The sequence below is a fragment of the Vulpes vulpes genome, chromosome X (assembly GCF_048418805.1).
Source record: "Vulpes vulpes isolate BD-2025 chromosome X, VulVul3, whole genome shotgun sequence".
Lineage (NCBI taxonomy): Eukaryota > Metazoa > Chordata > Mammalia > Carnivora > Canidae > Vulpes > Vulpes vulpes.
Genome location: NC_132796.1, coordinates 3,809,552 through 3,825,964, shown reverse-complemented (window position 1 = coordinate 3,825,964; position 16,413 = coordinate 3,809,552). Strand labels below are relative to the sequence as shown.

General features: G+C 40.8%; 1 long non-coding RNA gene across 1 annotated transcript in view; it reads left to right on the top strand.

Annotated features, from left to right (window-relative positions):
- The window catches only part of LOC112932362 (uncharacterized), a 444,049-nt gene that overhangs the window by 330,032 nt on the left and 97,604 nt on the right, over positions 1-16,413 (top strand). The window contains exon 7 of the long non-coding RNA XR_011998172.1: positions 1,898-2,130. This is a non-coding gene — a long non-coding RNA (uncharacterized lncRNA). The remainder of the gene's footprint in view (positions 1-1,897; positions 2,131-16,413) is intronic.

Below are 16,413 nucleotides of genomic sequence, written 5' to 3'. Positions count from 1 at the left end.
AGAGGCAGACACACAGGCAAGAGAGAGAAGCAGGCTCCTTGCATGGAGCCTGATGTGGGACTGGATCCCAAGACCCCAGGATCATGACCTGAGCCAAAGGCAGATGCTCAACCACTGAGCCACCCAGGTGCTCCTAATTGTCACTCCTTGCAAGAATTCTTAAGCCAGGGGACCCAGTTAAGCTTCTTGTAGATTCCTGACCCACGGAATTTATGAGATACATTATTGCTTATTTTAAGTTGCTAAATTTTGGATCTGTTTTAATGCACCATCAGACAACTAACACAGTTATAATATCGCCAAATTGGAAACTAATTAAATTTTCAACACCAGGGACTTGGCCACCCAAATGATAGTATCCCATGCTGAGGAACTGGAGTTAGAACACTTAACTGAGAATACCACTCACCTTGTTACTGCATCGACAACTATGGCCAAGAGCCATAACCCTCTCTGTGATCCTCAGTCCTCTGTAAATAATGGTATTTCATAAGGTTCCCAGGGATGTTAAAGGACATAATCCATCACTTAACAAAGTGCCTGGCAAAAAGCAAGCCATCCAAAAGCATCAAGGGAAGAAAATTTTTTTTTGTTTTCTGTTTTGTTTGTTCCTTAAATGACCCCACACCTCTTATAAAGCATGAACCTGGGGAGTATTTATGGATATGTGAAATGTTCACGACATAGTAAGTGGAAATTTGGGCTATAAAAACATGCCGATACATGGACACAAAGTCTAGAGGTTGTAGGTTAAAATGACTAAAATTGATCATGGTGATTATGGCTAACTCTGTGAATACTGTAAAAACTAGCAAAGGTACACTTTATGCTGGTGAATTGTGTGGTATGTGAATTCCAGCTCAGTAAAGCTGTTAAAAATATAAACAGTGTTTTTCTTTATGTTGTAGACTTTTGTTTGCCTCATTAAACATTTCGATGTTCTCTACTGTGACCATTTTTAAGAAATAATCAGAAAGCCTTATTAAAAATCTAGTAATGACTCCAGTTTAAAAATACTTGGAGTAAACAGCTTTATGGTAGGTATGCTTGTCAAAATTCCATTATTGGCATCTATCTCTAGGCATACACAGTTTAATGGGGATTTATCATTCTTGTGAGCTAAAGAGACAAAACATTTTTTTTTGTGCTTTACTTCATTTGTATTATCCTATTATGACCAAAAATGTATAGATAGGTATAAGCAAATCTGATCGTCATGGTGAATATTCTGTCATTTGAGAGGACAAACCAGGCATTGGAAATAATTCCCCCAAGATATTTTCTTATAACTTCGCTTACAACCCAGCCTGAAACACCGAGAAAAACTAATAAAAATATATATATATAGGGGCACCTGGATGACTCAGTCGGTTGGGCGTCCGCCTTCGGCTCATGTCATGATCTCAGGGTTGTGGGATCGAGCCCCACATTGGGCTCCCTGCTCAATGGGGAGTCTGATCCTCCCTCTTCCTCTGCCTCTCCCCCTCCCTATGCTCTCTGTCAAATAAATAAATTAAATCTTAAAAAAAAAAAAAAAGAAAGGATACAGGTCCAGCATATAGTATTACTTGATCGACTGTTGTCCCCCCAGCATTGTGCTAAGCTGCATTCTGCATTGAATATCTCTTGGGATGCCCTGTCTCTCCTGTGAGGCAGGTCTAGGAGATGCTCCTGTTTGTAAATGGCTCCCAATGATCCTCACCTCCCGACACTTCATGCCTTTGTGTGACTGCCTCCCTTTCAGTGTGTAGGGGACCTAATGACTTGTTTCTAATGCATAGAATACTGCAAAGTCATGAGCCATCACTTCTGTGTTTAGGTCATAAACACATGTGACATCGTCTTGGTAATATGCTACTTGTATTGCCTTCTTGACTTGAAAACTTTGACCATGCAGGTTGACGTGTTTGAGCAGCTCATGAAGGAGGGAATTGAGGGAAACCTCTGGCCACCACTCACCAAGGAACCAAGGCCCTTGGTCCGACAAAGTGTGAGGAATTGAATCCTGCCAGTGATCATGTACACTGGGAAGCGGGTCCTTCCCCTACTGACCCTTCAGATGATTACGATCGGAAGACCCAGCCAGGCTGTGCCAAGATTCTGGACCACAGAAACTGCAAGGCAACATATGTGAGTTCTTTTAAGCATCTACATTTTGGGATAATTTTTTCATAAAAAATAGATAAATCATAGCATTCTATTACTGTGTTTTCAAAGTGGGAAATGTCTCATGTTGGGACAACAGCAACAACAAAAGATATCTATTTTCAGATAAGTAGGTAAAACTATGGAATTTCTCACATTAGAAGGTATTCTAGCCAGGCAGAAAATAGAATTCAACAGATTTTAATACTTTGGTAAATTTGTCATTGATAGTTTTTTCATAAACGTGTGGTTGATAGGAACGGAATTTTGGGTGTTCTCTTAAGCTCTTGAGAGCAAACTTACTTTCTCATGGAACATGTCAAGGCACGTTTGTGTGACAGAAATCTAGCCCTAGCATGCCATCCCCTCACAACCACCCCCGGGTTATATTAAGGAGAACAGCCTACAATTCTTGGTTTCTACAAGGCAGGATTTTACGCTGTAATGCTTACCTCCTCTTTCTGACTTCTCAGAAATCCTGGAGGTAATTGGAAGTGTGGATATAGATTCTTTCATATACACACTGTACGACAAGACTATTTTGGTCTCTGAGTAGGTCCCTCATATGGTGTCAGTAATGATGACTCCTTTTGGGTACTGGCAGGTTTACAGGTGAGCATTTCCCGTAATGCTGTGAGGTGCACTGCCAGTTACCACAGCTGCGCACGGCATGAGCTGCGTGATTAGGTGCTCTCATGCCGTATCACTGATGGCAGCCCAGTGTAGACATATGGAATGTTTTCTGGGAAAATTTTGTGACTCGTACTTAATTCCTCAAAGAGTAAAGTTGGACCTGAACTTTGCTCTGAGTCCAGGAAACAGTCTTCTCAGCCATAAGCTTGCCCTCCGTCTCTACATTTTTATTCTCAAAGAGTCTGTGTTTCTTTGCTCACTCTGCCATTTATGCAGGCTCTAGGGTGTGTAAAATAAAGAGTACAGTTCACAAATTAATTTCCACACATACTTTGTCCTGTTATCCTCACAGCAAATGCGTGAGATGGGTGGTAGAGGAATTATCATGTGCATTTTACAAAAGAGGAAATAATATTTCCGAGTTTTTAGGGAGCTGGTCAGCATGAAGCAGTTCTTCCCATGATACTAAATTCATTTACTCCACCTGGATCGGATGGTATGTACTAAAGCAATGGTCCTCAGCACAAGGAGCAGAAGTGGTGTAACTCAGGGGAGCAGGACGCTTTAGTTCCTTAATAACACTCCTCCTGGCGATGCCTATCTCAGAGTTTGAGCCGCAAAAATCTCTGTAAGCCTTTTTTGTGTTGTTGCTTGTTTGGTTGCACCTTACTTTTAATGCTGTTTAAAAAGAACTTTGTGTCATTGGTATATAAAGGGATGCATGTTTGAATTATATATCATCTCAAGACTCTTGCTAGGAAGATTGAAAATGTTTACTGTCTTAGTTCTGGTAAAAACATCAGGTGATATTTTGAAAAATTCTTGTTTAAGATATTTTCACTGTTTTTCTCACAGTTCTTTACTCCCTCAAAAAATCCACACCAAAATTTGAGATATTTTTGAACCTCTAAACTTGAAGAAATATCTTCATTTCAAAAGTGCAAGCTTAGCTGATATTCATTTTTAAGGCAATTTGAATCCCAGATCCCATTCAGGATGCTACCTCCGTATCTTTCAGGCTTCAAGGAGACAAATTTGTAGATAAATGCTTTCTTTAGATAGATTTAAATAAAGTTAAATAAAAAATATTATGTTTGTCTCACATAACTTTTAAGGAATAGTTAAAAATATGAACACCGTGCATTTCTACAGAATAGTTCAATGGAGTGTCTACATTGACCTAGTTCAATAAAAATTTTTATCAGAATGCAAACTAGAAAATATAAAACTGGAAAATATAAAAATTATTATAGGGTATTATACATTTTTTAGTAGTCACACTTATATGCCCATGAAAGGAAAGTGAGGTTGTCTCGTATAAACCATACGGTAAATCATGACTAGTTAAGAGATGAATTAAAAGTTAAATTAAGAACAGAACATAATATGATTTTCTCTTACACATAAATCCACATTCAAGATCTAGTCTAAGACGTGGTGCTGAGTTGCCATGGACACATAGCAATCTTTATAATAAAGATAAAACCAACACCACTGCTTCATAATGTTTGGAGAATATTTTGAATATTACTGAACTATGCACTCTTCTAAAACAGTGAAGTTATTAACTAAAGATGGTAAATTAAGGAAGGATTAGTAGAGTTCAAAAAGGGGCTTTATTTGGATTAATGTGGGGAGAATCTCATTTTCTAAAAAATTACACCCTAGCTGAAGCCTGAGTGAGTTGATCTATAATATTTCATTAAAATACAGAACCCGAGCCTTGCAAGTATAAATTAAAAAAATAAAATAACCAACAGAAGTACAATATTTGGAATAGAAATGAAGAGAGAGAACTCAAAATTCTCACAATCCATTTGGGATCTTTCCTGAATTATTTAGATATGTACACTGGATGGTACAAAGCTGTGCCCCGAAGGGGTGTACAATTTTCCCCTAAAATAATCTAAATATCCTTGTTGGTAAAAATAGCTTAATTTGTTAATAAGGATACTGGAGGCTCATGGCATGAAGTACAGTACTGGGAAAGGTGGGTGGAAAAGTATTCTATAATACAGTTGTCAAATACCAAATCTAGGGCCACCTGGCTGGCTCAGTTGGAGGAGCATGTGACTCTTGATCCTTGGAGTTGAAAGTTCAAGCCCCACATTGGGTGTATAAGGTACTTAAAATCATAAAAAAAAAAAATTACCAACTCTATTCTTTGGCTGTGTTGTTTGGGAAGGCCATTCATGTTGAAGTCAATGTAGTAAACTGTAAAATGAGAGGAAACATGACATGGAGATGCCCGCAATATGATGTTTGAATAAATAAGATATAAGGCATCCAAAACATTTAGTGTACAACTGGCATGTGAGTCCTCGGTAATTAAAAAGTGTTATTTGTATCAGGGGCTTGTGGTACGAGTTGGCCAGTGGGGGCAGCCTGGGTGACTCAGTTGGTGAAGCGTCTTGGTCTCAGGGGTCTTGGGATCGAGCCCCCGTCGGGCTCAGCCTGCTTCTCTTTCTCCCTCTGCCCGCTGCTCCCCCTGCTTGTGCTCTCTCAAATAAATAAATAAGCAAGGGGGTGTACTGTTGCTATTTCCTAGATGCTGTGTGCGTATGTAAGATTAGGAAGCAGTACGGTCAGGGTCAATTCCCTGCAATCAGCAAGTCAGAGTCATTAGGGAATATATAAACCCAGATGAGCAAACTGGTGTTGATGCCCCAAATCCATTTTTGCTGAGAAGGAAGGGGGACCTTCAGAGCTTACGGGCAGGACTTGGTGTCTGGTCATATCCAGGTTTGGAGGATATTGGAAGTGGTGTCAGACTTAGTCTGTTCGGGATGCACTATCAGAACACCACAGATTGGACGGCTTATGAAAATACACAGTTATGTGTCTCAGTTCTGGGGCTGGAAGTGCAAGATCAAGGCGCCGGCAGATTCGCTATCTGGTGAGGACCCACATCCCGGTTCATAGGAGGTTGTCTTGTCTCTTAATGGAAGGGTGAGGGAGCTCTCCAAGGTGTCTTATCAGGCCCCTAATCCCATTCATGGGGACTCCGCCCTCCTGACCTGATCACATTCTGAAGGTCCCACCTCCCAATACCATTCCATTGGGGGTTAAGCTTCCATATATGAATTTGTGGGGACACACACACATGTAGTCCGTAGCAGACCTAGAGACCGGAGTCCATGTGTCACTGTGTGGAGAAAGCAGACAGGACCCCCTGCACACATGCAATACAGTTGCCATTTACCCATCAGCTGAGTAAAACCCTGGCTCTTCTGTGGAAGGACAAGGGTCTGCCAATGAGCATATCCTCTACAGCAAGGCAAAGCTGCTCGCTCATGGTGCAGATCATCAGAGTCCAAGAAAGTCAGTGAACTTGAAGTTGGAGTGTCCATCCCTAAAATAAAAGGATAGTATAAATAAGCATTCCCTTCCAAAACTCATCACAGGGATCCCTGGGTGGCGCAGCGGTTTGGCGCCTGCCTTTGGCCCAGGGCGCGATCCTGGAGACCCGGGATCGAATCCCACATTGGGCTCCCGGTGCATGGAGCCTGCTTCTCCCTCTGCCTGTGTCTCTGCCTCTCTCTCTCTCTCTGACTATCATAAATAAATAAAAAAATTAAAAAAACAAACAAAAAACAAAACTCATCACAGCCATGCAAAAGCCATTTTTAAAAAAATGTAAAGGGTAGTTCAGAAAATGTCACTTTTATACAAAGGCACTTTTTTGTTGTTCTTAATTATGGGCACTGGATTTTTTTCTTTATTCTTCTATAAGTCGTGGACTTACTGAAATGTCCCTAAGATATGATCAACAGTATTGACAGTCTTCCATTAATAATGCAAATAATGTCTAACAGAAAATCATTATTTGATACCTGACAAAGAAATATTGCAATGACAAAAGGCTGATGTTTCAACTATACCAATCGTTTGGGAGATAATTCACCAAAATGTGAAATGGCAAAAGCAAAACAAAGCAAGAAAAACACATCTTGTGTCTTTTCAAAGATCAGGCCTCATGAATATAATTCACAACGAAAAGTAACATGATGTGAAGAAGCATGAAGCCAAACTTAGGACTCCTTACAGAGAATTGTAAATATCCTCCTGGCCTTTGTGTTTGTCAACAAAATGATAAATCATGATTCTTTTTTCTGCCTAGGACGATATGCATAGAACTCCCTCCTTCTGTGGGGTCATTTGGTTTTATGTGAGCACAGAGAACCGTTCAGTCGGCAACGATCTCAGGGAGTCAGGAAAAGCTTGTCATCCAAACATACAACTTGGTTCTCAGATTACAGGAAAAGCAGAAAGCATCTGAATTTAAGTGAGAGCACTAGACTTACTTGTAACTCAGAGAAGCTCCCAGTTGTACTATGTCTATTCCCAAAATTTCAGGGGCCACACAGAGTTCAGAGAAAGCTGGCTTGGAAATGCATCACGGTTCCCCATGCAACAATATTTGGTTTGGGTCTCAAATACTGGGTTTGTTAATTAAAAAAAAAAAAAAGTATGGCTTTAACAAATGTCTTAACTTGCCTCCAACCCTCAAAGTCTGGTAGAAATTGCTATGGCATTTTCAAATGGATTGTGTATTCGCCACTGAAATTATAAATTGGTGGTGGTAGTGATTGCCCGGTCCTAGAGTAGGGTAAAGCCTGGGTTAGTATCACTGCACATTTATAGGGAGCCGAGGGGATGCAGGAGGCTTTGTGCTAGAAAAAGACAGTGAAGCAAGATATCTTTTTCTGCTTAAATTGATTTACCACCTCTTAAAGAGAGCAGAGACAGCCTTAGAAAGATCCATAACAACAGATCAGCAAAGTGCTATATGCCGGGCTTGGGGTTTGGACCGAGGGCACATAACAGCATTTGAGGGGAGCAAGTAGGATTTTGAAGAAATGCTTCCAACAGAAATTACAATTTGAACTTATTCCCCACCCCCCACTTCAGCATTTTATTCTATTTCTTCTGGCCAGAACAACTGTGTGTGTGTGTGTGTGTGTGTGTGTGTGTGTGTGTGTTTGAGATTTTATTTATTTATTCATGAGAGACACAGAGAGAGAGAGAGGCAGAGACCCAGGCAGAGGGAGAAGCAGGCTCCATGCACCGGGAGCCCGATGTGGGAATCAATCCCCCACGGGACTCCAGGATCATGCCTTGGGCTGAAGGCAGGGGCCAAACCGCTGAGCCACCCAGGGATCCCCTGTGTGTTTGTTTTTAATCAGTATATGTTTTGGGTTTTTTAAATTAGTTTCAGAGGCAGGATTTAGTGACTCATGAGTTGCATATAACAACCAGTGCTCATTACACCAAGTGCCCTCCTTACTGCCCATCACCCACCTCCCCTCCAGAAACCCTATTTGTTTCCCAGAGTTAAGAGTCTCTTATAGTTTGCTTCTCTCTCAATTTTCATCTTATTTCTCCTTCCCTTCCCTTATGTTCATCTGTTTTGTTTCTTAAATTTTTCACAGGAATGAAATCATATGGTATTTGTCTTTCTCTGACTATGGCTATTTTTTTTTTACTAGAGTTTTAGTAGAAGTGGCAACTATGACATGCTCTTAGGCTAAAATTTGTAAGAATGGAAAACATGGTCTTGTGCTTCCCTTAACCCAAGTTCAGCTCTTCTGAGAATCACCCTGCTTCTACTTATCTTCCTCTGACGTCAGGTAGTTGATTGATACGTACTATTTTGAATTATTATTGGTATCTGGACATTTGTTGGTTCAGTAGGATCTTTTTTTTTTTTAAGATTTTATTTATTTATTAATGAGAGACATGGAGAGAGAGAGAGAGAGACAGGCAGAGGGAGAAGCAGGCTCCATGCAGGGAGCCCAACGTGGTACAAAATCCTGGGTCTCCAGGATCAGGCCCTGGGCTGAAGGTGGCACTAAACCGCTGAGCCACCCAGGCTGCCCCGGTTCAGCAGGATCTTAACTGGCCACACAGAAGGGAAATTCTCCATGTTTTAAGGGATTTGAGTCTTCGATAAAAGAAAAGCAGAAGGCGATGTATTATGTGCAAGAGAAATATGTCTGCCAGAGATTCCAGGGCAGACTGTGCTCCACATGCCACAAAACCAATATGGTGGTCTACTTTGGTTTAATGCAAGTGGGAATAAGTGGGAATAATTCATATTCCAATATGAATATTGGAAGTAAAGCATGCTCTTAAGAAGCCTGATGTGAGTGGCTGGGTTGGGTCTGGTCCTATGGCTGTAAGTGAGAGCTGGGCAGTCACCTGCCATGGTGTTGGACAAACCCCAGAACCGTACCAGAGTGAGGGGCCCATGGGAACTCAGACACAGATGTATGATGAACAGGTTTTTTTTTTTGACAACCATGAGATTGTATATTGAAGTGCCCTGATAACACAGAAAGACCATCGATGGGTGAATGGATAAACATGATGCTAAGTGAAAAAGCAGTCACCAAGCACCATATGTTGTGTGAGCTTCATTACATGAAATGGGCAGCATAGGCAAATTAGCTCCATCCCCATCTTTTCCCCCACACAGGCATCTTGCCTATACAAATCTTCTCGTATTCACTTTTGTCTTGGTTTGCTTCTCAGAGGTCATGGGGTCACGCAAACTTCCACGCAAGCCTCCAAGGCTGGACTTTGCATCCAGCCACATCATAGCAGAGTGTCCCTCATGCTGTTGTACCGCGCTATCATCCTCTGGTAGATTGCAAGCTCCTTGAAACCAGGGTCCTTACCCCAAAGCCTAGGACTCTCTATGGCACAATACTGATCCTCAGTAATTGTTGAATGAATAAGTAAACAAATTAAAGTGACCGTGTCTGTCAAGCATAGATGAGAGTAAATTCCAATAATGGCTAATTAATTTCAAAGCAACACGTGCCCCCTACACACGGCGATCATTGTGATCACCCCATCAACTGAGTTTCGAGATGATTTCCAATCTTCTTGTCTGTCATTTGTGAAATTTAGTGGATGGGGTCTATAGATACTACATTGATTCTCAGCATCATGCCCATTTGGTATGTGCGGATATTCAAACCACTAATGGCCTTTTCATGTGTATGTGTGTGTGGCTTGGGAGTGAACACTGATGTAGTACTCGCTACTCTACTTTTCTCATGTAGGGAATAGTTTAATAAAATAAGCCATCCGTTCCGAGTGGGTGATATCTTTAGGATTGCCACAAATGTAGTAAAAAAAAAGAAATTTAGGAACTTAACTGCTATCGTAATTCTAGTCAGGATTTTCCAAATTTTAATGGGCATACGGTCTCCTTGGAAATCTGCATTAGAAGAAATAATAGCTCAAATACGAGCCATAATAACCTAATAATCGGTTATGCAAGCACTGACGCTTTTTTTTTTCTTGATGAAGACTCTATCATAATGCAACCTAGATACTCCAAGAGTACTATGAAGGAAATGTTCTTATCTGTTCACAATATTAGTTCACTTCCCTTCAGCTCTTGTATTGCTACCGCCCGGATTCAGGAGAACTTGGGCATCAGATTATTAACCCAGACAAGGATAGCAACATGTTTCTGTACGCCTTTATGAGATAAACTACATCGTATCAATGCATATAATGATGCTGATGTTTGGCTGGAAGTTTGCAGTGATTATCATCGGGTGAAGTATGGCGCATTTCAAGTAGCATTAAGCTCTCCGGTAAATGTGCCTGTGCAGGATACGCTAAGGAATGAATTTTGCTTCTGGTTATCTCCATCTGACTGGCAAGGTCATAGTATTTTCAAAAATCATGAGAGAAATCTCAATCCAGAATTGTATTTGCAGAGTGTCAGATTATAGAGAACGGCGCCCACAGTGAGACAATTTATCTTGTTTTAAAGACCAGCATTATTTGCTCTGTGAATACAGGTGTTACAAACAGGCAATTTTTTTTCTGAGTTAAATTTATCAATATCTTTAATCTCGGATGGTCCCTTCGCTGAAAGATTCCAAAATTAACTTTTGTACTATCGAGTCATTTTTCTCCTATGGAACTAGAAATTTAATGGCAACAAACAGATAATTTTTTTTTTGAAAGTTTGCACTAAGGGGATCCCCGGGTGGCTCAGCGGTTTGGCGTCTGCCTTTGACCCAGGGCGCGATCCTGGAGACCTGGGATCGAATCCCATGTCGGGCTCCCGGTGCATGGAGCCTGCTTCTCCCTCTGCCTATGTCTCTGCCTCTCTCTCTCTCTCTGTGTGTGTGTGTGTGTGACTATCATAAATAAATAAAAATTTTAAAAAAAGAAAGTTTGCACTAAGAACAATTCATATGATAACATTCTTTCATCAAAGAGCTGAGGAACAAAGCCATCAGGTCACCTGTGTGTTTGCTATCAGACAGCATCCTTTTCCCCTCAATCACATTGCTATCATGTGACCTCTCAGTGTCTGTTGAGAAACGTTACTGTTACTTTATCAGATCAACATAGAGACTAGATAGCAATCAATATTTTGCAAAAATAAGCTCAAATATCAAATATTTTAAAGGCTTATAAATTCAGCTTTTCAGATGACTCAGGTGTTCTGAATATCAACAGCTGGCCCAGTGAAACTGTGTACTGGAGTGCCTTGACCAGTTCAGAACTGGTCTGCTGTGAAATGTAGAATGTGCTGTTATTTCTCAGTGAATCCCACAGCACGTTGCAAATGCATAGATTGGATCGTTTCTAAAATGTCCTCTTGTATTTTTTTTTTTGTCAAAACCCTTCAGGCATCGCCTTATCCATGAGGTTTCCTAGAAAACTGCTCTCTTCCTTTAGAAAATGGAATGAGAGTTTAGTTTTCCAGTAGAGAAATCCTGGGTACAACTATGGGGGCATATCTCTGTGTCGTAGGAGCTGCAGCACTTCCTATATGATGGGAACGCCCACCTTACAATGCTTCAACCCCGTAGTCATGTCTCAGATGCAAGGAGGCAGGAAGGGAAGCAGAAGAAATGCAACAAGGTAGTGTAGGAGGAAATGGGTCCTGGGGGTAAATCAAACAAGGCTTCAATGACAGAGAAATAATAACCATCATATAGCCAAAGTAGGAATGCAAGTACTAACAACAGAACACAAGTAATATATTGTATTTGCAGAGGGTATTTTTGCAGAAGAGCTAATAATTACACTGTTCCCATAACTCATACCTAACCTGGAGATTTTTTTTATTTATTTTTTTTATCTTGTGATTTTTTAAAAATAAATCTCCTATAAATCTGTAATAGCGCCGCCTATATTCATCATCTATCACCCTACATGCCCCCTCATATCTTCAAGTCAGTGTCACAGGGAGAAAATAACACTGCAGATTTTTCTGTACAATTATTCAATCGAGGATTTTAAAAAAATATTTTATTTATTTATTTGTGAGAGACACAGAGCGAGAGGCAGAGACATAGGCAGAGGGAGAAGCAGGCTCCCCTAGGGGAGCCCGGTGGGGAACTTGATCCCAGGACCGTGGGGTCATGAGCTGAACCAAAGGCAGGTGCTCAACCACTGAGACACCCATTGAGACATTGCCCCAAGATGTCAATTTAAATGACAATATCCAGACTTTAGTACAATCATGGCAAGAATACCCAACTGTACCTAACTGAGTTCATGACTAATGAACTGGGCGGGATTAATGAAAGTATTATTTCCAAGTATTTAACACCAGGGACTCCACCGAAACAAGACCTTTTTGAGCTACAGTACTGGAATCTTTTCTTATATACTAGTTTGAGATGTATATGGAAATTCCTCAGTTGCCCTTTCTGTGTCACACGTAAGCCCCAGCCAGGATAGCATCTGGTAGTGATTGAAGGACACAGTCATTGTTGTTCTGGAAATTCAGGAAATTGGAATTGACCAAGAGGACTTCCCTCTACCATGCATAGAAGTGGGCTTTGATATCCCCCTAACTTCTGACACAGAATGAACTGTGGAAGTCAGCGTGTGAGCTCAGCTTTTATTCTGAAGGCAGGATGGCTGCTTGGTTATCCCAATATGATCGCCGTCGTCGTCATCATCAATAGTAGCCTTCTGCTATTTTCAAACCACCTTCCTATATCTTCTTAGTTGACGTGAACGTCAAGGTACTCATTTCTGTCTTCAGGACGTTGTCAGGAAAACTGATGCACAACTTGAGACTGACAAGCCATGAACAGAAGGTAGGTGATTAACTACAATATATTAAGATTCAGGGTGGTGTAGACACAGTGTTTGAGCACTGCCGAAAATCCCGAGACTTCTCGGAGAAGTAGGACGTGGAAACGTATTTGGTGATTCAGAGAACATTTATGGGCCACTTGTTTTAATCCAGGCCGTACATTAGGTGTGAGGGGATTATGAATTAAAAGCTATGTCCTCAGCGTGATGGTGAATTTTGTGTGTCAACTTGTCCATAATTAGCAAATGACTTTCACAAACCCCACCTGTGATTGCATGCGACCAATCGACAAAGGGGGAAGCTGTTATAATTTCCTTGTGGAGGCTGATAAAACTGGGGCCAAGTAATACTTTTAGTGTTTTAAATATTTTTCCCTGTCTCCTGACTCTTGGTCCAGTGTTCTTTTACACAGTAAAATATCCACTAGTGGACTTGATTGGCAGCTATGAAATCTATCAGATTTCAGAGAAATGCCCAGAAGAGATGCTCGCCAACTCTAGACACTCTTATATAATAGCTTTAATCCCTTTGATCCGTAAAGAAGAAGAAAAAAAAATTCAGATCTTAATACAAGAGCCAGGAATTGTAAGTTGGGATAAGAAGGATTTGTCAACTATAAACTCAATGAGCCCTTTAAATTTCAACTTTATATTCGATGAAACAGAACTATACAAATTTAATTGATATTGTAGTGACAGGGTTATTATATTCTCATTTAAAACACACAAACAAAATAATTAAAGGTAATCCCCAGAGAATGCAGTACCCTGGTTAAATGATATATTTTCTTTCTATTAACTAAGATCTTGTTCTATAATTGCTCTCTCCCAAGCTTCATAAGCTTTTCAAAGGGGCCGTGTTTTGCGCATCTCTGTACAACTTCTCGTAATACTTGTTTTTGTACACAGTCGGTGGTTACGATGGTTTGCTATCATTATTTTAACCAAGTTCCTGATATTAGTGTATAGATTTGTGAGTAGTCTCCCTTTCACAAGGGAGAGTCCTTTCAACTTGGATGTGTGGGTATGAGCTCACCTGCAGTAGAGGCACCTGGGTACATAATCCATCTCCTTCCGTGACACATGTTTGGATTTTAACTTCTGTGGGTCTCCATTTGTTTATTTGCAGAAGAGGGATAATTTACATTTACAGGGTGGTTGCAAGAAGGGGCTAGTTATCACAGTCATTATACTAAATTCATTTTATCCTTTACATATTTAGGGGGAGGGCTCTATGTAATCTTTTTTTTTCCTACTTTATTATTTTTTTATTTTTTCTATATTCTTTTTAATACCCTATTATAAAGGACCAGAATTAGGCTACTTATCCCCAATCTATTCATTTTAATAACTGGGCGGTGAATACCGACGTTTCAAGAGAACAGGGTTTATAGCTTTGCAGCGCTACAGAGAAAGTCAAGTGGAATATTTTTCTGTTGTTCATCCCATAAGGAAAAATGTTCTTTTGGTTGGAACCATCACTTTAAATATTCATGCAACCCCAATTTAAATATAGTTAAAGAGGCATTTCCTCTCTGGCAAATAGAACATAAATTCCAAAGAAAGCTATCGGAATGTTCACTGTAGGAATGAAGTATTACCTCCTACCCACGTGTGCCTTCAGAAGTGGATATTTTCATAGTATTATAATTCCCTCTCTGTGGCACTCAGACTAAAATATTCCAAGGTGCTATTAATGAAGACCTTTTATCTTTGAATATTGTATTGAAAATATAACAAGTGCCTCTCGGCACTGATTAACAGATAACTACGTCCGCAGTCTGCAGAGGAGACCTAGCAGTGTTTATTTTTCTGGTATAAAAATCTGCACTGTTACATCCCAGCACAGTAGAATTTGCTTCAGTTTAATGGCAAACTGATTAAGTGCCTGGGTCCTGTTTAGAATAACTCACCTCTAATGAACATAACCCACAAATCTTCCGCTGAAGGGGAGGCAAAATCTCAATACCTTCTTAGAGGAGAGGATTCAGATGCATCATTATTTCATTGCAGAAGTCGTGTTGTAAAATATTTGGTATTGGGACGGGGAAGTTAGTCCAAGTTATATAAAAGGATGGAACATTGATTTCAGTGCTGGAAGCGAATGAGGCTAAAATCGACTGAATGAATAGCTTATATTTCCAAGTCTCTTTCCAAGAAAATTAAGGATACACTTGCACTTTGAAACCGAACACTCCCAGAGATTCCAAGGAATATGCTTGACACAGTTGTTTGGATGATTCAAGAGTCTTTTTTTTTTAATCCCCCCAATAAATTGAATTATTTGGAGAAGCATTACCTGTCACTTTTGGAAAAGAGCTAAATGAGTTAGACCCATTCAGAGATCCGTTTGGCATACAAAATTGGAGACATGTTATGGTCTTTTTCAAAGGGGTGCTTGATCTTAACGAGAAATTATCTAGGCTGTTTCCTGAGTCCATCTTTATCTGATTAGGAATCTAATTGCTTTACCCGCTAACTCGGGGCAAACCGTTTGTGTGCCTGCTGAATAAATAAATGAGTGTGTGCACCCAGGAGAACTGCAGATGTGTAGCAGGGACAGGGGCACAGAAGTAGTAGGGAAAGGGGCAGATGGAGAAGTAGAAAGAGTCTGAAGAGTTTGTAGAGGGGGGAAGAGAAGATGCGCGGTGTGAGCATCCCACCTCTCCACATCTTCCGCCCCCCTCCCTGTCGCGGAATGTCCTGAATCGGCTGCTGTGGTATTGAGATGCTCATGATCGCCGTATTGCCTTTGTCACTGAAAAGGAATCCATTAACCAAAATCAAATATTGGCTTTTACTTGGCCTGTTCCGGAAGAGAGATAAGAGACAGAGCATCTGTCATGTTTAGATGACAGCATTCCGCTTGGGGAAGCCATCACGTAACTAAAATATAAAATCTACCAGGTGTTTATAATGGAATAGAGAGATTTGGGAGGAACCTGTTTCTTTCGCACAAAGCATTTGCTTCTGCGATGTCCCTTGCTTTTCCTTCCCTGCCTATGGTGCTAACGACCTGCCAATGTTGTGCTCTAAAAGATGCCCCTGCTTGAGACAGACCTCCATCCTGGAAGGAAGGACACCTGGGTTCTGGGGAACCGGCATGACCACTACCTCTGTAAAACACATCCATGTTGCTGTGGCCCATTTTGTTGATCTCCAAGTCAACTTCCATTTTTAAGTCATTGTTCTTAGTCGCTACTTGCTGTGGTTTATGAGTTTCAGAGTACAGCCCTTTTTTTTTTTTGCCAAAATCCCAGAAAAAAAAAGTATAATTAGAAAGCCTCAGCTTTCTTCACACCTTCCAGCCCCTTACCACGACCCATGTGGGCATCCCGCACAAAGACAAGGACACGTGGAGAGCTCAGCCTTACTCCTCATGGCTCTCCTCTGAAAGAGCCAGGATGGCATGGTGCATTTCAAGCCTGTATGTTTTATGCTCCTGGGCACGGCCCATCTGTCATCCAGAAAGGAATTTGGCCACCTCTGTGCATGCGTGAGGAAAGGCAGCAAGGGCCTGATCCTCAGGCCCTGATTAGCTGGCAC